This window comes from Ochlerotatus camptorhynchus, unplaced genomic scaffold (assembly GCF_037179485.1).
Source record: "Ochlerotatus camptorhynchus isolate MF236.1 unplaced genomic scaffold, CSIRO-AGI_Acam_v1.1 ptg000361l, whole genome shotgun sequence".
NCBI lineage: Eukaryota > Metazoa > Arthropoda > Insecta > Diptera > Culicidae > Ochlerotatus > Ochlerotatus camptorhynchus.
The window spans coordinates 14,791,763-14,813,239 of record NW_027040849.1 but is presented as its reverse complement, the minus strand read 5'-3'; positions in this window follow the sequence as shown (position 1 = coordinate 14,813,239).

Below are 21,477 nucleotides of genomic sequence, written 5' to 3'. Positions count from 1 at the left end.
CGTCCTATCGCATTGAAACGCCATTGGATTTTCTTCGTCCTACGTGTGAATGTAGAAAAAGGAGATTCGCTAGGAGCACTTCTTTTGTTTTGAGATCAATGAGCGTAAATATTCACAGCAAAAAAATAATGTTGATATCACATCAAATTGGATGCACTTTAATCGTGTCAAAAACATGGTGTAATATTACTTGCAAAAAATGACAAAATTATCATTAATACAGTGCAAGAACTGATATCACGCTGCTTTTACTGCATTTGTTTATTTTTGTGACCATAAAAATTACATTAGATTTTCGACATGATTGAAGTGCATCCTTTTAGATTTAATATTAAAATTTATGAAATGGGCGATTACGACGAAGTAGCGCTCTACCCTACCATCTTTTGGTATCGGAAAGTCGTCATCAATCAGGTAGAATTAGGGTTACCATATGGTATCCTAAAGGAGGACATGTCCTCCTTTTTCGATAATTTTTCTACGTCCTCCTTTTGCCCAAAAATGTCTTCCTTTTTAATCCTTGCATTTTTCCAGTAACATATTAATAACATTGTTTTCAAAAAGCGTTGTTTGCAGAGCTTATTTGTTTAATTATGTCGCAACTTTATCTTATCTAGCAAATGCCATTCGATGGTGGGACTAGGAGTATACTACAGCTGTCAACTCCCCACATTTAGGCTGCGATCAAGGTTGCTGTCCATTTCGTGAATTTAACCTAAATTTGACGTATGGAATTTTTTTTAAATAAACCTGCATATTTCAGACAAACAAAATCGGACGATCAACAACAGATGGATTTTCGAACATTATATATTATTTTCGAAGAGTCAGGGAAAATTCATCAATTTTTCTGTATTTTTACTTAAATTTGACATTTTGAAAATAAATTATAATGTTCGATAAACTCTCTGGTAAATTTAACAGGTTGCTTAGATGTTCCATGTTGGTTTCAATCAGCGATTACATGTATCCTGATTTTTGTACATGATAAAGGCTATGATGGTTTTAAGGCTGTAAAGCTGCAGTTTTCATTTCATGAATTAAATTGATATCTACCATGAACCATCTCAATTGAACCTTAGCAAATCATGAATTTTGTGATAGCGCACATATTATTAAAACGTTTGATAAAAACTCATTGTCCTCCTTTAATGTTAAGAAAAGGAATCATTGTCCTCCTTAATCTCCAAACCTCAAATGAAATGTCCTCCTTTTCAAGTTTTTGATATGGTAAGCCTAGGTAGAATAGGCTGGTAGAACAGCTGTGTTTTGTATGTAAACAAAACAATTTACAGTTCCTTGGCTTCTCAATTCTCCGGAAGTTTTTCCGCGTAACACACAAGTGTTATTTGGATTCACCGGAATCGAGTGTTTAAGGGCATTTGATTTTATTAGTGAAACGTCCGCTCCTGAATCTACAAGGATCAAGCATGCTCTGTTTGATACACTGATTGGTACATTAATAGTTTGAGGCAGCTAGGTACATTGATTGTGAATTATGCCCTACTATTCCTAAAAAAGGATGATTCGGCGCGGTATTTGTAAATGCAGTTCCTGGTAGTTGTTGTTGTTGGAGAGTTATATTCCAATTTGGTTTGGCTTGGTTTTGCACATACTGTGAATGGTTGTGTAATACAGTTTGCACCACAGGTAAGACTGTTTGAGAGTCAGTCAAATAAACTCTACTTATTTGTCGCCCTTGGCGTGGATGACCACGATAGTTACCGTTATTCGAAAATATTCAGTTGATGTTGCGCGGTAGTATATAGTATATTACCACTAAAGCGCTGATTACGTGGGTGGAAGCCACGGGATGGAACATTATTATTACTGTTGTTTCCTCCTCTTCTCCAGTTACCTCTATTCTGATTTTTAAAATTGATATTTTCTGTTGTTATAGCTTATGCTGAATACGCGTTCATGTTATCGGTGTTGTCAGTACTACCTATCAGATATCAATTTCAACAGCTTGAAGTACAATTTTGGCATTCTCGCTGGGTACAACATTTATCAGCGTATCTATACGTGCCTTTGTAGCCATTTTTTTGCTGTTGCTTGAGAAAAGTTTTCTTTCACGTATGTCTTTGTCTGGAATTTCGTCTTGATTTTTTATTAAGTTCCTATTTATGTGTATTATTTAAATTAGACTGAGTGTATCAGTAGTTATATTTATGTCAATTGATTTTCTAAGATTATGCTCTAACCTAACCAGATTTCCTAGATCTTGAATGGTCTCCTTAATCGTCATGATTGATCTGTTGAATTCAGATAGTCGACCGGGAACCGGGTTGGTATTCCAAAACCGCAAATCCCATGATGATGAACTGCCAGGACACCTGTAACCTGGACATCTAGGCGTCCACTGGGGGAATTGTTGACTTCTTCGATGAATGATGACACTGTCTTGTAAGGCAGACTTGAATCTTTCACGCGCTGTTAAAATACATTTTCTGCTTCTCGTGAGTGTGTAGTTAATGTTCGCAAAAACACATCGATAATTTTTCATACGATTTAAAGGTCTTTTTTTTACGCGTAGATTCCCCGCTTTGTCCAACTTGAAACACTTTGAAAACTTTGCTACCTGCTAACGGAATTCCACATTATCTCTGTATGATTGTATGATTGTCCAACTTGAAACACTTTGAAAACTTTGCTACCTGCTAACGGAATTCCACATTATCTTTGTATGATTGTTCGTATTCGGCGTTTACTCTACGGAGGTCCGCACATTATTTAGAGCTACTTCTCTGTTCATACGTGTTTGAGACTTCATGCGCTCATACTTGGAGATTAATCGGTATATCACTTAAACCGCACTGATAATCTCTACCGCAAGTAGCACGTATGAGTTCTAATGAAGATGCCGTCTTCCCGAAATGTTCTTGAGCTTTTGTAATGCTCGCATTAATAATACTCACGCTCTGATCATGAGTGATTGGCTTTTCTTCGCTATTGGGTTTTGATTCGTCTGAACCCATTTTGCACTTCAAATGTTTCAACAGTTTTGTTCAGCTTTACATTTTGTAGACTGCCCGCTACAACTTTCAGTTCAGGTTCAAGTGCCGTTTCACGATCACAATCGGACTTGTTCTCAGATCACTATAACATTGGTTTGTTCAAAAGATACCAAGATTTCACGATCACTAGGCTGTCACGGTCAGCCATGAGGCGGGATCGGAGTTCGGATTTAGTAAGACGTCAGTCATACTCTCGATGTGAACCTAGAATGATTTTATTGAAATGAAATATGAAGAAGGCAAGTTCGGTGAGTAAAGCGAAGCGTTGGTGACAATGTTTGTAAAATAGTGTTTCTTGTTGACGCTCATGTGATAAAGTCTCAAAATAAAGAAAGCGGAAAAGGTTTACCAGCTGACTGTGAGGTCACAGTTTTGGATGCATACAGTGTGTCATAAAAACAGCGGCACTGGTGGTGTAGTGGTAAGCGTGATTACCGTTCACCCCAGCAGGGAAGTAAAGCTGTTGATCCCCGGTCCATGAGTTGATGGGTCGGTAGGTAGGTTCCAGGTGTGATATCGTAATAACCACTGCCACACGCACATACATTGCTGCCTGAGAGCCCAAATCGATAGAAGTGCGAGTTTAACGAACAGTGATTGGACATAAGCTTTAACACATCATTCGTCGTTCTGCTAGCGAATGAGCAATATCAGGGTCTGTTGTCTTGTCACACGACATAGCTTTAAGGTGATTCCCTGTAGCGCCCTTTTTCGTGTTACACTTCGCAATTGCACATGTAAAAATATTAAGGTTTCTGTGAATGCACGTAGCTGAAACTACTACTTGTTGTTTGCAGCGGAGAAGCAAGTAATGTCTGAAATTTACAGATGTATAAACCTTGTAGATCTTGAGTTGTGTGCTCTTGAAATCGCGAGGTGTATTGGAAAAATTGACTCTACAAGGAAACACCTTAAAAGTGTTTTTTCACCGCGAAACGTTTTTTTTTTATCCGAAAACAGTTTTTGTGCCTCATGTGACTCGCGCATTTCTGAAGGATGCAGCTGATCCTGGCGAAGTCTACGGTCGGACTGTCCACCTTAAAACCCGTTTCGATCGAAATACCAAAATACCACGGCAAGAGCCGTGCAATATACCATACGCAAAACACACGAACGGTATGTATGACTGGCATGAATAATCAGCAGAAAGAAGTGAGCCAGCACACGGACGGTGTATACCAACCTGATCTATACAAGGTGTGGAATTGCAGGCCTGAATGTATTGGTGTACTTCGTTTATCACACGGCTTTCATTCCGCTTCGCATGATTCGTTTATTTCGTTCACCCTTGTAGTGACGTCATAACGTTTGTTTCGATCGGTGCTTGCATAGGAAATTTAATATGGATTTTAGAATTTATGTATGCTACCAAAATTTATGAATGGTCTGCCACTAAATGTTAAGATAATTTATTGATTATGGAATTATCACACTGTATACCATGAAAAAGCAGCCTGTTTGTGAGGTTTTGCCTGTTTTCAAGTAAGAAGTTTTCTAAAAAAATCAAATCGCCAGCTGATATTTCCCGACGACTTTACAAAAGAATACAAGCAAGCAAAATCATCATGCAAAAATAGATAGGGTTTGTTTTCCTTCATATTTCGCAAAATTACTTTCGAGTGTTATGACGTCGTCACCAGCGTCTCCCACAAAGTTTACATTTTTCCCTCACATACGTCAGAGCTAGATCTCCACACCTTGTATAGACCAGGTTGGCCTGTGAATCGTCTCTCTCTCTCTCCACCAGTGGAATTGTTGCACATAGGGTGTTCCGTCAAAAAAAAAAGGTCAAAGTTTCATTACTTCTTGACAAAAGTTTTCGATTTCGTATAGATGGTGCAAAGCCCCCCAATGATAAAGTTAGAAAACGTCATTACCAGGAGTCCTCTGTCTCACCTTGGGTTGTCTACTTTTGGCAGAAAGAAAAAGTCCTAAACTTCTTGAGGAACGTTGACGCGTCGTTTCCCGAGGACCGAATTTCATCAGGTCAATCGGAACAAACTGCGTGTAACTGCGCCTACATATAATATCGCAACTGATATTGCTGATGCCGAGGGTTATAACGAAGAGTATTACGTCTACATCCAATATCGAAATGAGGAGTTAGACGGCGTGGTCTCTGCAGTGAGCCTGACGTGTGATAACGTCATGGAAGGTATGGGACGCCTTCATTCAAAATGCTGGTACATGTGAACATTCTGGGTTGCAGGATATTGTATTCAGCGACCACGGTAGCTGGTAAAAATACTTATTCCCTATCAGGATCGCTAAAGGTGTCATTCGCTGGACCGATTCTTTCAAAATATATAGAGAATAATATTTTTCTTCCCGGTGCGACTTTTTGTACCAAGGGTATACAATTGTACCAACTGCAAAAAGTTGGGACACACAGCTGCTTTTTGTGACAACAAGCACCGTTGTGGCAAATGTAGCCACGACCACTTGAAGGGTGCTTGCCAAAAGGAAGCAACAAAATGTGCTTGCTGTGGCAACCTCTTCATGCTTTGCAGGACTGCCCCACGTACAAGAAGGGTACCAACAATGTGCAGCGTTTCATAAAAGAACGCTCCAAGCTGACGTTGTAGAAATAATTAAGTTGCAAAATGGAACTTCTGCTTCGTTGGCATCAGCCGCACAACATGGAAAAAACTTATGAGATTTTGTCTTCCGATGAACTGGACTCTGATATAGCAGGCCAGAGTGCGCCGTAAAAAATAAATCCACTCTCAAAAGCTTGCAAAAATCTGGAGGTAGCGGGGATTTATTGAAACAGCCGAAAAAATCGGTAATTGCTGCTCCATCTGATCCTTGCTGCAGCTATTATACCCCGCCGCTACCTAATAAAGGTAATCGTAAAAGGTTACCAAAAATAAACACCACGTCTACTCGCAATTCAAAGAAAACTCTCCCGTCCAAGCGAGGAAAGATTAAATTTAAGGACAATGTGGATAATATTTCGAATGCCCTCGGCTTTCCCGACGAATCGCCACTTCGAGGGCTTATTGACCTGCTTGTTCCTATAGTCGCAGACTACTTCAAGCAATTGACTGTATCATGGCCCCTCATTGGTGCATTCATATCTTTCGATGGATAATTCGTCGAGTGAGGATCAAGATATGATCACTTTATTACAAAGGAACTGTAGTTCAATACCTAAATAAGACTCGTTCAAGCGGTGCCGGTGGTGTAGTGGTAGGCGTGATTACCTCTCACCCCAGCAGGCCTGGGTTCAATCCCAGTTGGCGCCGCCGGGATGTTCTGAGGCATAACATCTCTGATCACGCCTTCCTTCGGAAGGGAAGTAAAGCCGTTGGTCCCCGGTTCATGAGTTGATGGGTCGATAGGTAGGGTCCAGGTGTGGGAGCTGCCTCCTTGGCGTCGGTAGCATTGGTGCTACGGACAACAAGATCGACGGAAAACAAACCAAAGAAAAAAAAAGACTCGTTCAAGTATTTGATTCACAATTCTTATTGTGATGTATTTGCACTTTTTGAAACTTGGCTTTCTTCTGAAGATGACTTAAACTTCCACGATTTTAACAATATCCGCCTGGAACGTGATGATTATTATGGTTGCGTTCTTTTGGGGAGCAAAAAGTGCTACTCCTTCTATAAAATCTCAATCCCAATAATTTCAGGCATTGAAATTGTCGCTTGCCAAATAAATGTGAATAACAAAGATCTTCGCCTAGCTTCTGTATATGTCCCTCCAAGGACTTCCATAAACCGCCGTCAGCTTTGGAGTTCAGATAATATCCTTCCGACTGAGCTAAGGGAGTTCTAATACTGGGCGATATGAATTCACACGGTACTGGCTGGGGCGAATCATGCGATGACAATAGAGCGGGTATTTTCTATGATTTGTGACACTGGTGAAGCAACATGTATAGCAAAACCTCCTGCTCGAAAGAGCCGTCTTGACATATCTTTGTGCTCTAGCTCTAGTGATCACTTACCAATTATTATTTCAATCAAAAGTGGTCGTCTAAAAACAGATCAGTCAATTCAAGTTCCTTTTTACCTCACGAGGAACATTGATTGGCAAACATGTTATCGGCGGTAACTTTTGGTATTAATTCTACCGATCCTCTACCACCATTGGATGAGTATCGTTTCTTTACCGAACCTAAGCGCATTAGAAGCTCAGAAACGACGTGTTCCAAGGGCATCTTTCAAAAGAAGACCCGCCATCCCTGCATGGGATGACGAATGCACAAATTTGTATCTTGAGAAATCCGATGCCTTTAAAGATTAGCGTAGATATGAAAGATCTGAGCTTTTCGAAAAGTACCCAAGTATCCAAAAGTTCTGATAAAGCGCTATTTATGGCTTAAGCAGCTTGGTTGAAGGTGGTCTATAGAATTCTAAGCAGTCTCATGTTTAAGTCGTTATAAGAACTTGAAAGTTCCAATACCATAATTGAAGAGCATTCTAAGCAGCCTCTGGCGGAACTTGAACGGAACTTTTAGAAAATAAATTAAAAAAGGTTTTTGTCCTCTACACCAATTCTATATATTTAAGTTCGCACTTTTATGAAAGTTATTTCTAAAGGCAGGTATTAATGTGTATTGATTTTATCAGCATTAGTAGTAGTAATGGAGCTGAGATGTTGGAAGAATTAAAACCCAGTCCTTCTGCGCACGAACCGCTCCGTCATCTGAGATATAATAAAGAGAGCTGTTGTCCCGCCTACCGTTAGAGTTTTCAGTGCCAACTGACTGACTTGAATACCAAACACCTTGATGAATTTTAAATTGGTGTTTGCTCGCATGGTATTCCATCACACTTGTGGCGCAGTGGTTAGCAATCGTAGATCGCATGCCGAATACACGGGTTCAAATCCAGGAAATTGCTCTTAATTTTTTTTTTATATTTTGATAGAATGTTGCATAAATATAAGAATTATGATTTATTCGAGCCACTGATCATTTCAAATTTACGTAAATTAATAAAGACTTGTGCGGATTGCTTCATGTGGCTTGAAAGTTCTGTCGGAAATTTATTTGAACTTTATGGAGCTTGAAAGTTCTGTCAGAACTTTATTCGAACTTTATGGAACTTGAAAGTTCTGTCGGAAATTTATTTGAACATTATGGAACTTGAATGTTCTGTCAGAACTTTATTTGAACTTTATGGAACATGGAAGTGATTTTAATCGTTGAATGCGGAACTTTTGGTTACTTGGGTTAAGATACTTAATAAAAAAAACTTACTAAAAGCAATGAAACGAAATTACTGGTGTACTTTTATCGAGGGACTTTCTAGAGAAACCTCGATGACAACGCTTTGGAAAAAGGCTCGCTATATAGGAAACCGCTTCCAATGAGAGTGAAGAATATTCCTTTCAATGGATATTTGACTTCGCTAAAAAGGTTTGTCCAGACTCTGTACCAGCACAACCAACTTTACGGGATACAACCCGAAGGAACGGTTCTCTGGATGAACCATTCACAATGCTGGAATTTTCAATGGCACCTCTTTCATCGAATAACTCTGCTCCGAGAAGCAATATGATCAAATTCGACCTTTTAAAAAACCTCCCCGATATCGCTTAAAGACGATTACTTAACCTATATAATTTATTTACGGAATTCAATGTAGTTCCACCAGCATGGAGAAAGGTTAAAGTAATAACTATTCAAAAGCCTGGGAAACCAGCGTCTGATCACTATTCTTACCATCCGATCTCTATGTCATCATGTATGAGGAAATTATTAGAAAAAAGGATCCTATCAAACAACCTACTTTCAAATACGCAGTTTGGTTTCCGAAAGAGTAAAGGAACAAACAATTGTCTAGCGATTATTTCATCTGATATTAACTGGCGTTTGCGCACAGGAGCAATTGACTTCAGTCTTTTTGGATATTAAGGGCGCATTTGATTCTGTTTCCATAGACATACTGTCAGACAATTTGTACAGTAGTGGATTACCCGGTATTTTAAATAATTTCTTGTATAATCTGTTGTCAGAAAAAAAAAACAAATGACCTTCAATCTAGGTCAACTGACAACTTCTAGAATTAGCTACATGGGCTTACCCCAAGGTTAATGTTTAAGACCTTTACTTTATAATTTATATGTCAAAGACAGCTTGCAGACGATGCCGTGGTTTTACTGAGAGGTCCACGTGCGGAAATCTTGCAAAGGCCATTGCAAAATTTCCTAAATAATCTGTCTTTCTGGGCAAGAAATTAGGGATCGAGTTTTCACCGCAAAAAAACTGAATTGGTAGTGTTTACAAGGAAGCGGTTTCCAGCGCAACTACGTCTAAATCTTTTATCCAATCTTTAACTTTCAAATACCTTGGAGTCTTGTTTGATTCAAAACGCACTTGGGGTACCCACACTAAGTATTTGAAACAAAAATGTCAACAAAGGATCAACTTTCAACGATAAATTTCCAGGGTATAGTGGGGTGCTCACCCGGAAGACCCAATTAAACTGTTTAAAACGACTTTTCTCTCAGTTCTTGAGAATGACTCTCAGTCCTCTCAGCAAGAAAAAGCCACCTAATTAAATTGAAACGCATTCAATATCGTTGTTTACGTATTGTCCTTGGCTGTATGCATTCAACCCACAATATGATCCTAGAGGTTCTAGCGGGAGTAAAATCCCTGCTCTCATTCAGAATATTGATTAAATGTAGTGTCGGAAACTTCAGAAACCTTGTTCCGTTTATGTTGCTGAGCTAGCAGCAATTAACTTCGCATTGGGTATGATTTCCGACATGCCCATAGACCATTACTTCACCTTCTCGGATAGTCTCAGTTCGATTAAGGCTATTCGGTCGATGAAACAGAGTAGGTACTCATCTTATCTCCTTTCAAAGGTAAGGGAGCAGATGAGTTTGCTGGTCGAAAGATATACACTGAAGTATTTTTTACGCGGTTTTTTTACACGGTTTTTTTTACACGGTTTTTTCGCGATTTACACGGTATTTTTTAACGATTTCTCGACAACGATACAACCTATCGACTTGATTACAATCACATTATCCGTTTAAAGCTATAGGTAATCGAATTGCATACTTTACAAAAATCACAATTTATTGTGTAAATACAGAAATTTTTAAAATATGTAAGATTTATGATAGAAGAATTTCACATGATGTTAAATTTTTCCCATTAGTACGCCAGAGTTCTCTTTTAAGTTGACAAAACGATTGGACAAGTAATTCTCTTGTCTCTCTATTCCAAATATTTGTTCGAGAGCGCGATTCAAAGGTCTGGATGTGAGTCGGGGCTTCATTCGCGTGATGTCAAGGCTTATGTCCAACCACTACTCGTTAGACGCACATCTCTACAGAATAAACCTCGTTGACAGCAATATATGTAGGTGCAGAACCGGTTATGATAACATCGATCACGCAGTTTGATATTGTCCGGCTAATGACGCCTCCAGAGCACTACTGTTGAATACCCTAGTGGCCCGAGGTAGACAACCCTTCCGTGAAGTAAGAGATGTATTGGGAACCCGTGATCTTCCCAACAATCAGGTGATCTACGAATTCCTTTGTTTGTCTGATGTTAGACACAATGTCCAACCATTGTGTCCCAGTCTTATTATCCTCCTGTTTCTGTGCTACTTGCCCCTGCCCAGCAAGGATTTGGTCAGCCGTCCGAGAGTAGTATCTGAAAGAGGCTTCAGAAACCAGTCCTACCTAGCTCCTTCCAATCAAAATTGTTACCCATTATCCTCGAGCCAGCCACGAGTACTTGGTAACCTAGAACTACTGCTGTTTAAAATGTAAATTCAAACATGACTGATTTTTGACTCCGCAAAGTGTCACACACGACTGAGCCTAGTAAATAAACGAACTAGTTAAAAAAAAAACCTTGACATAACGCGTATAATGTGGGAGAATAGAATGTAACCATCTTCCCCAATCACCATCATTCCATTTTTGTTGCCAACTGATGAGGAGTTGCTGACGAGCAATGAAGAAAAATTCGTTGAAGGCAATTTGTCGCTCAAAAATATCGCCTTCCATAGCGCCGACCTTAGCGGAATGCGACAAACAGCTTTGAAATTGCTATAACAAATCTAAAAATGTTGTAACCTGCATACTCGCCACTCTTTGTGAATAATTTAAAGTTGTAAATTTTTAGCGTTATTTTATGTGGTTTTTCATGTTGTCATGGATGCAGCAATATAAATGTGTCGAGCTTGGTTGCAGGAGCGATGGCGGTTAGTTTTGTTTTGTGACATTGTGAAGTATTATGAACAATTCGAGCCACGGTGGAGTGAGCATGTGTTTTTCGTTCGAAGACGATTTTCCGAAGTTTTGGGTCCTGAAATAGCTAATATCCTATTGGCAAGAATTCTCAATCACATCACCAGTCCGCAGGAATTATTGTGCACCGTGAGTGAAATCAACCTGATCGCCATTGTGGGAAGCTGAACACCAAGGAGCTATTTACTTCCCCAGCTAACCACAAAGAATCCGGTAAACATCTGCCGTCCTGACTGCGGTAGATCAGCCAATAGATTCAGTCTCGCCTGCGCACTTATTTGTCACGCAGGACGAAGCAGGCAGTACCATCCAGAGTCTAATTTTTTTTTACATTCATGTACTTCAAATAAACAGGACTTAGGGGTTTTGATCTAATTTCCGTCCTACTAAGCACAACCCGCGCTTTATCTATCTTTTTTGAACGGATTTAAACAAAAAATAGAATATTTATGTCAAAGATGACTACTAAAATTATTTAACTTTCCATACGAACCGTTGGATTTGATAAGGAGCCACAAATTGTTGAAATATTGTTCAAAATCTAGAACTGCTTCTTGATTCTTAATTCGTCAATTCGAGTTTCAATTCCGTCTTACGCATTGAAACATCATTAGATTTTCTTCGTCCTGCGGATAAACGTAGAAAAAGGGGATTCGCTGGAGCGCTTCTTTTGTTTTGAGAAAAATGAGCGTAAATATTCATACAATGCGCTCTAATAGGATTTATGTTGTAGCTAATGAACTAATGCATCGGTTCAAACCTATTATTGATTTGTGCACGGTGAATTCATCGATATTATTGATCTTTTCTGATTGATAGAACGGAAATAGGCGATTACGACGAAAAAGCGCTCTACCCTACATACCGTGTAAAAAAACGTTTATAAAAAAACTAATTTGATTTTTTTATTTTTCACATCCTTAAATATTTGTTTACGTTCAGATGTTGATGCCAGTCCTAACCTTAGGACCATACACACATTTAAAAAAAATCTGTATTCACACAAAAAATTGTGTTTTTTTAAAGTACAGTAATGATTTGATTCTGTCAGACTTTTTCTCCATCTTTTCTAATTTTCTACGAAACCATGTACTGACGCAATTGCCACCTTCCGCCTAGACGAAACCTTGTTGAAACTTACTTTAGAAAATCTGCCCAAAATTTCGAGAGACTAATGGGGGATCCAGTCTCTTCTATTGATCGTATTATATTTAAAAAAAATATGGCAACTGGTGGGTTTATAAGTTATTTGGTTAAAAATTTCTGTGCATTCGATATTTTTAAATGTCATTATGAAAATATCGATATTGGCGATTTAGTTAAATTAAAACAAAGATATCTAAATATCGGATAGCGATTAATTGTGCTGATATCTGTCACCCAGCAGGCCTGAGTTCAATCCCAGTCGGCGCCACCGGGATGTTCTGAGGCATAACATCTCTGAACACGCCTGGAGGGTAGTAAAGCCGTGTGTTGATGGGTCGATAGGTAGGGTTCAGGTGTGGGAGCTGCCTTCCTGGCGTCGGTAGCATTGGTGTTCAGCACGGAAAACAAGATCGACGGAAAACAAATCAAGAACAACAAAACTGTCAACCGACGCAGCTGTGTTTTTCGGTACGGATCCCTAGATATAATGATGGATATTGCGTTACATCTGAAATATCGGAACGCCCTTACTCCGGAAAAAGCACTAGTTATTCATGGAAATCATTGGAAATCATACCATATCATACCATGGTGAGCCCCGCGTAGTGGTTAACACCCATACCTCTCACGCCAAAGTCACGAGTTCAAATTTCACCCCCAGACAAGACACGAATGACCCAAGAGTGTTAAAGCGACTATAATAAAAAAAAATACCTTGGCTGTCGGCACATGTTGTCTTAAATACTCCAACCAACGTTTAAGCTGGTCAGTAGAGATGTTAGCAGCTGACCAAGCCGTGTCTTTCAGAAGCATGTTTGGATCATTCCTGCAAAGGAGAAAATATCAGTTACTTTTCTATACCCTTATTTTACCTGAGATCCCCTCACTTGTCTCCTCTGTGAGTTAACACTGAACATACCTTCTCTAGAATTAAATACAGTTGACAGGTTTGGTTTTTAGTTCCTCTGATTCTTGCTGTATAGTTTCATTTGCTGCTTTTCGTTCCTTCATGTTCATTCAAGTTATACAGTTACTCGCTGAATGCGAAGCTTTCACAGATCACTCGATACAATTAAGGCATTCTTGTATATTCTTCTACGTCCAGATAGACGACCGCTAAGGGATCTTCTTACCATACATTGTGGAATCGTCACCTATTCGATCATTCCACCGAGACCATAGCGTCCCTACTCAATAATGGACTCATAATCCATATTATCAAAGTCAATCTTTGCAATTAATGTCGATGTTATCTCGCACTTTAAAGTCACCACCTACGCTTGATATCATCCTTAGAAAACTTAATCATAAGTGTATTCAACTGTTTATAAAACTTCTTGTCTTGTAGTTCGACAGTATAGGCTGGTACATAAATTGAATAATGGAAAAGTTATTCTGGCTTCGATTATCCTCTCATTAATAGGTTCCCATTTGATGAGCGCAGCATGGGCCTGAACGCTAAGTTCGAATCCGATTCCATGGTGCCGGGAAGCGTTTTCACCTAGTATACCAGGATGTCACCTTGTATACCAGTACCTGTCCCGATGGCAGTTTGTGTTCTCCCATGTTTGGTGAACAGACTTCGCTCAGTCCCAGGATTTCGAGCTTCACACTTCGCGCTACACTAGCGAGTCGTGTCTGCTTACCCTTCTGGGCAAGGGTGAGTACATTCCTTGTTCCAATTACAGTAATGACCCGATTTTGTCAGCCCACGCATCAGACTTTTATCTTTCAATAATTTCCCATAACCGTAATTCCAAATATTTCTCATTCATCATGGATGCTTAAGGTATACTTGTATGCAATAAGATCACTGAAAAGGGTTTCGTAGAACATTAGCAAAGATTTTAAAAAAGAGGGGCTGACAAAATCGGGCCATTACTGTATAGTCAATTGTTTTGCCCTTAAAACCGAAACTATTACTATAGGCTTTTGGTTATTAGCATTTCTTATTCATCCGCTGGATGCTAGATGCAGTTCTGTAAACAGTCAATTAAGACATGGCATACTAACCCACGAAATGAATGAATTTTTAATTTTCTCCCATAAACCTCACTGTATAAATAATGAAATCTAAATCATTTGGTTAGTTCCTAAGTTTGCCATCAAAGGGATTTTTAAAGTCTATAATCGCTTTTGATGCTGTCAAACTAAATTGTTTTCAAGTAAAAAAATATTGCCATTATTCAAGTGCTGCTCGGTTAACATGCCTTTTTTCGATGAAAATTTCTCCACTAAATGTTTAGTTTTCGATGTTTTTTTTTTTAATATTTAAAAATATCGAATATGTAATTACATTATGTAGCCTGGTGAGGGTAGAGATAGCCGCCACGTCAAATGATTAGGAAAAATTTCCCGTGCTTGTTGCAAGCAAATATGGCTCTAGGTGCTTACTTTTTACCACTAGAGTCACTCAAAATGGCCGAAAATTAAGCTGCACTTGAACTTGAAATGACAGTCAGGCCAATTTTGATTGGTCATGTAACGTACTTATTTTAGTACTTAAGAATTACATTGCAAAAAGAGCAATAAGTAGGCTAGTTGGATACTTGGGTGGGTCGTTTAAAATACTATGGGAAGTATTGAAGAACATTTGACTACTATTTCTCAAGCAAGCAGGACTGTTGGTGGTAACTCTATCAGGAATCTTCGTGCTACAAAACATTTGAAATATGATTCTGTGAGATTGGTGCTTATATTCAAACCATCTTAGTTTTCTATTTTTTGACGTAGGACTACGTCTTTCGGGAAGATGGGGGTACACTTTATGAAAACCTAAAAATGAAATTATGCAAGATTTTGAACGTTAATAACTTAGCTGCCCTGGACCAATTTCAATCATTTTATCATCAATCGATCAGAAACATTTCTATGCTTCGATAACAATGATTTCGACTGTTGATTCAAATTGAAACTATTGAAAAAGTTGTAAATGTCAAGCATTGTCCAAAAGCTTCGAAATAACTAAGAAATCCACCAATTACGTACATACATATGGGTCATTCCGCGCCAAGTGTACACAGCACATGTTGATGTCCGATTTGGACCAAATTTGTAGGGAATGTTCATATAAGTTCAAATTTTAAAAATCCAAAGTTTTATGCTGATCGGAGCACCCCTCTGTCAAGGGGCGCATTTTCCATTTTTCGTGATTCTTTGGAAAACACTATTTTCTTGTGTTCATATCTCCCGAACAAATAAAGCTACAAATTGCATTACGTTTCGTTTTAATAAGGAAATTAGACAAGAAATCTAAATCTGTAACTTTTGTTTCTGTACAGTGTTGCCAATATTTTTTTTATTTTTGTTTGAAAACTTTTAATGCAGTTTTCTCATAATACGTGTCGTTTAATTTTCATTTTAAGGACACCATCGTGTTCTTCATCCTTTTGCGTAGTTCCTGAGATATTGCATTTTGAATGAATAAAAGTCATAAATTATGAGGGTAATTTTTTTTTAATTTTTTTTTTCCATTTTCTCTTAATAAGTGGATTCATTCTCATGACTTATTGTGTGAAATAATGTTTAAAGAAAAAAAAATCGATTACATTACCAAGAACAGTGTTGCCAAATTTAAATATTATTTAGCAACTAAAAACTTTAAACGTGATTTTTTTAAGTTGATGCATCTAAATATTTGGATTGATTGCACCATCGTGTCCCACAGCATATTTATATAAGATAGACTATCTAAAACAAAGTTCAACGTAATGTAACATTTTCGGAAAACAGATTAAAGAAAAGTGTTTTATTTTTTATTTTTCTGATGCATTTTCTAAAGCAATGGAATTAATATCCAAACCTATTATTTTAAAAGTTTTCAGAAGGTAAATGCACAACGGACCTAAATCTATATTTTTTGGTACAAGAACGCCAAAATAACTATTTATTAAAATATGAAATTTTTGATTTTTTTTTTTATATATTAGGCGTCTATGTTTTAAGCATCTCTGGCGCATCTGTCTAGTTCATTAGAAGTTTGCAGATACCGAGTGGAAAATGGTGTGTTCTATTCAGGGGGTAAGCCACTTTGCCACCTTGTGTTAAACACATCAAAAACACTCTTCGACACTCTTCGACACACTCAAACACCCTTCAACCACCATGAGAACCAATTTTTCAATCTTTTCTGGCAGTACTGCCATTCATTTGATGCCCTTTTTTGTCTTAGTTGATTTTTTTTCCACAAAAAAAAACTGATCGGGACACCGAAGTAGCCCTCACCCCCGCAATAAGGAAAGAAGATTCAACATCAAGCTCAACATTGAAAAACAGACAATTTCAACCTCTAACAAGCTACAATATCTGTAACTGTATATGAATGAAGCGGATAATAATTATCACATCAATTATTGATCGATAGCTGAAGACAGATATTTCTTTCTAATGTGATTGATGCCCTTTCGTCGTGGATTTCATATACACAATACCAAATCAGAGAGATCCATCCTACTGGCTGCCGCTTACAAATAGGTTCGTTTTTTTTTTGCGAAATTTAGATCCAGAGATTGCTTAGAAAGGGGCGTGCTCGGTTTGGTTAGGGAACATGCATAAATGACGTAGCATTTGAGGGGGGAGGTGGGGGTTTCAGAATTTGTTACCGGCCATGTATTGGATATAGCCAAATACACTACGAGGGGGGGGGGGGAGAGGGGTCTAAAATTGATCAAAAATATGCTACGTCATTTATGGATGCTCCCTTATCTGAGTTTGATTGCGACTGGAATTCGGTTGGGATGGATTCGAGAGGACTTTACTGGTTTGAGCCAGGATGTCAAGCATCATGACATAAGAATGCGACGGTTGAGGGAGTACTTTTTGTGATCGGAGTGGAACTCCAGACATACATACACAGCACATTCTTTTAGATAGGTGTTGCGGATGACGATCAGGGATGCGAATTTGAATTCCTGTAAGTTTTTTACATAGACGTGTGCATTATTTCTGGAATTCCGTGCTTTCACTGTGCATGATTAAATTGGTAAATTTTTGGAGAGCAAAAAAGAATTCTGATTATAAACAAAAGTGGATGTAATGCTAGCCAGTAAGCATTAATTTTCAATAAACGTTTTGACAGCTAGGTCGACATGCAGAAACACCTGACACCCTAAAACACACAAGAAACACAATTACCCCCCGTAACGTAGGTAGATCACCTTTTCATGGTACGTTACGGGATGTAAGATCTACCACCGATTCCTAGTCCTGATTACTTCAAATTAGGGGAACAGGATTTTTCAGTTATCAAAGGAACACATCTTAGTCCTTGTTACTTTTCATGCCTTGCTGATAGTGACAAGACTTGGCTTTGTCCACCGAGGATGATCTTGAAACAAGGAAAAAATGAGTTAGTTAGTCTTCATCTATGTGATTCCTAATCTTCTATTCGTTGTTCCCTAATTTGAAGTGCTTAAGACTAGGGTTCTGATGCATGGTCAATATCGGTGTCATTCCTTAATTTTGTTGCTAAGGAATCCAATTTTGACTGACAAAGGGGCGTGCCTTTGTAGGGTGTTTCAACACTCCGAAGGGTATAAATAGCGGGACCTTTCAATTAGAGTCGGATCCTTGAGATAAATGCAAGAATGACAACTGTACAAAAAATCGAATACTTCATCATTTCTCAATAGTTATGGAGTAATGCGACATGCACTAAACTAAGGACACAGGAAATACTACAATAGATCAAATTACTGGGCGCAGTGGTGTTAGGTCCCGAACAATGGAACATAATTACAAGCTTCATTCTGGTGTTACGGAACTGAAAAGTGTTTGTGATGGCCATGCTAAGCAATATGGAGGCCTGTATGCGACAATGCAACGACAGTGCTGCAACCCATTGAATCTGCATACAGTTATTCGTCGCAAGAGTTTGAAACCGATTTCAGCACGGTTTCATGACGAGTACAATAAGAACTTTGCCAAAAATTATCGAAGGTCGGAAAGTATGCGTGCAATGTCATCTGGCGGTTTAAAAAAACATGCCATCTGGCGGTTTTAAAATTACCAGCCATCTGCAGGTAAAATTCATCTTGAGTTATTCATTTCAATGCCAGCCGTACGAAAGCACGTCTATATTGTAGCGAAACAAACCGAGTTTTTCAAATTCACTCGTTATAGCTTACGTGAAGGTGAAGTCGTTGTAGTGGCAGATTTATCTGAAAACTATTCTTTTGTTTTTTTTTAAGTGTACAGGGAATTCATTATAATAATTTGCTGGCAATCGTTCACTGATGCCTTCACTGTACACCAGAATAAAGTTGTACCATTGAACTGCGTCATAATGTCCGATACTCTAGAGCACAGCACAACAACATTTCATGCTTTCCAGCGCCATTTCATAGAGTATCTCAAATCCTAGGTATCACAGTTGTCCAAAATCTCGTACTTCTCCGATGGTGCGGTACCCTGGTTTTCCACGAAAGCAAATTAGGGGTGCCCACTGAGTGGCACTACTTTGTTACGGCACATGGCAAAGGACCAAGCGACGGATTGGGATAAACTTTGAAGAGATTGGCAACGCGAGCTAGTTTACAAGAAGCCACTATTCACATGCCAAAGGAGCTCTATGACTGGGCAATGAAGAATTGCAATACAAACGTTAGATTTGTGTCATCTAAGATCTGTTCCGAAGAAAAACAAAAACTGTTCCACCGTTTTGCATCAGCTGCATCTATTCCCGGTATTTGTTCAATACATGCAGCAGCTCCTTCTGGTATTGATACCGTTATTATGGAAACTGTTTCTGGTGCCACAACTGGTTCAACTTTTAGAGTTGTGGCAACGAAACGTGCAAAGCAAGTGGATTCGAATAATAATGGGAAGAAATCATCACGAAGTACTAGCCTTGAGAAGAAAAATAAGTAAATTGTAATTTGTGTTTTACATTCTTATAATAAAATGTAAGAAACAAATCGATCAGTGTTTGATACAATATTTTATGTGTTGGAATGTCTTAATTTATAATGCAATTCGTTTAGATTATTACTAGTGTAAAGTTTACAGCCACTAAATAACATTTAAATTTGTCAACACTGCATAAAAACTATTATTGGTTTTATCATACCTATTTTGTTTCCATCAAGTATTATTTAACAAATGCAAAATGCAATATCTCAGGAACTACGCAAATTACTTTTTGTCGTTAAGTGTTTCTTGTGTAAAAAAGGATGAAGAACACGATGGTTTCCTTAAAATGAAAATTAAACGAGACGTATTATGAGAAAACTGCATTTAAAGTTTTCAAACAAAAATAAAAAATATTTGGCAACACTGTACAGAAACAAATGATACAGATTTAGATTTCTTGTCTAATTTCCTTATTAAAACAATACCCAATGCAGTTTGTAGCTTTATTTGTTCCGGAGATATGAACAAAAGAAAGTAGTGGTTTCTAAAAAAATAATGAAAAATGAAAAATGTGCCCCTTGATTGAGGGGTGCTACGATTAGCATACAACTTTGGAATTTTAGAATTCAAACTTAAATGAACATTCCCTCCAAATTTGGTCCAAATCGGAAGAGGTCAATTTCACTTTTGCAATTTGTTGTGACCACCTGGCGCGGAATGACCCATATGCTGCTTCCTCAACACAGTCATGAGAGAATCGTTCCTAGATGAAACATTCGCCTCCGATCTTCGGGCGTGTACGAATAGGGAGGATGCAATAAATCATATCGTCCGGCCATTTTTTACAGAGATGGCGCTGTTCCGCTGGTAGGAAGTGATAAAAATCCCCATATAGAATTTAAGAGAAGTTGGAATAATTCGCTTTCGGTGCATATTCAGGTCAAAAAAAGTGAACGACAAGCTAAATAAATTAGTCAGGGACTTTTTCGTTAAGTTTTTTTTTTCCCGAAAATTATTGTTAAACAAGCTACAATTAAATAAAAATGATTTTCCCCATACAGTTTTACCTGCTTTACTACAAGTCCCAGAGAGCCAAAAAATTCAAATTTGAGAGAGAAAATTCTCTCTCATGAGCTCAATCTCTCAACATGCCATGTATTTTGACACTCGATTGGTGAGTTTCATTTCATAGATTGCAAAATAGAGTACCTGTCACTACAAACATGTCTGGTTCCTGTATATATGTATTTAGTTTAACATTTGAATTTTTTTACAAATTCTGCTCAAAAAATACTTTCTGCCCCACCCCATGCATAAAAATCGGCGGGAAATTCTGTAAGGGGTGAGCTATTTTGTGTGCAGAATGTGTAAATATTAATCAAAATGCATATATAGAGGTACCAGACATGTTTTGCACTGCAGTGTCCTCTGTGAACAATTAACGTAAAACAGATTATGAGTAGTTTTGATAGAAGTCACCGCAAACAACAGCAGTGACATATAATGGAACATGAATGCAGAAGCTCGACAAAATGATTAATTGCGGAACATTATGCACACTCATCGCCAATTCAGAACCACACGCCCCCAACGACCACACAAAATGCTCACCGTTTTTATTTCCTTGGATTTGTTTTCCGTCGATCTTATTTTCCGTGCTGAGCACCAATGCTACCCACACCTGGACCCTACCTATCGACCCATCAACTCATGAACCGAGAACCAACGGGTTTACTTCCCCGTGATCAGAGATGTTATGCCTCAGAACTTCCCGGCAGCGCCGACTGGGATTGAATCCAGGTCTGCTGGGGTGAGAGGTAATGAACTCATCGGCGCCACTGCTGTCCAGAGTTGTAATCTTGTAACCAAACTAGGAAGCATGGGATACTCTATATAAAATCTATTCTAACTCTTCTCTGAAATGAACTTGGTGGCCCTGAAAAGGGCCGTTTTGTTACATTGGTGATAAGTTTTAACCTTCGAAACCGTACAGAGTGTGGTTTGCATGAATTTGCTATGTAGCCTGTCAACATTATTATCATCATGCAGTGGCGACATCTGCGTAGATCTTTTACGGAAATTTCTCAATATCGACAAAGCTACATCGCCATGACTGTGTATAGCCAATGGGAATCGAGAAAATATGGTACCGGCAGAGCTGGTTGTCTATGTTTTTTTTTTTTTTTTTTTTAATTCTTTATTTTAGAGATTTTTAGCCTGAGGCTAGTTCATC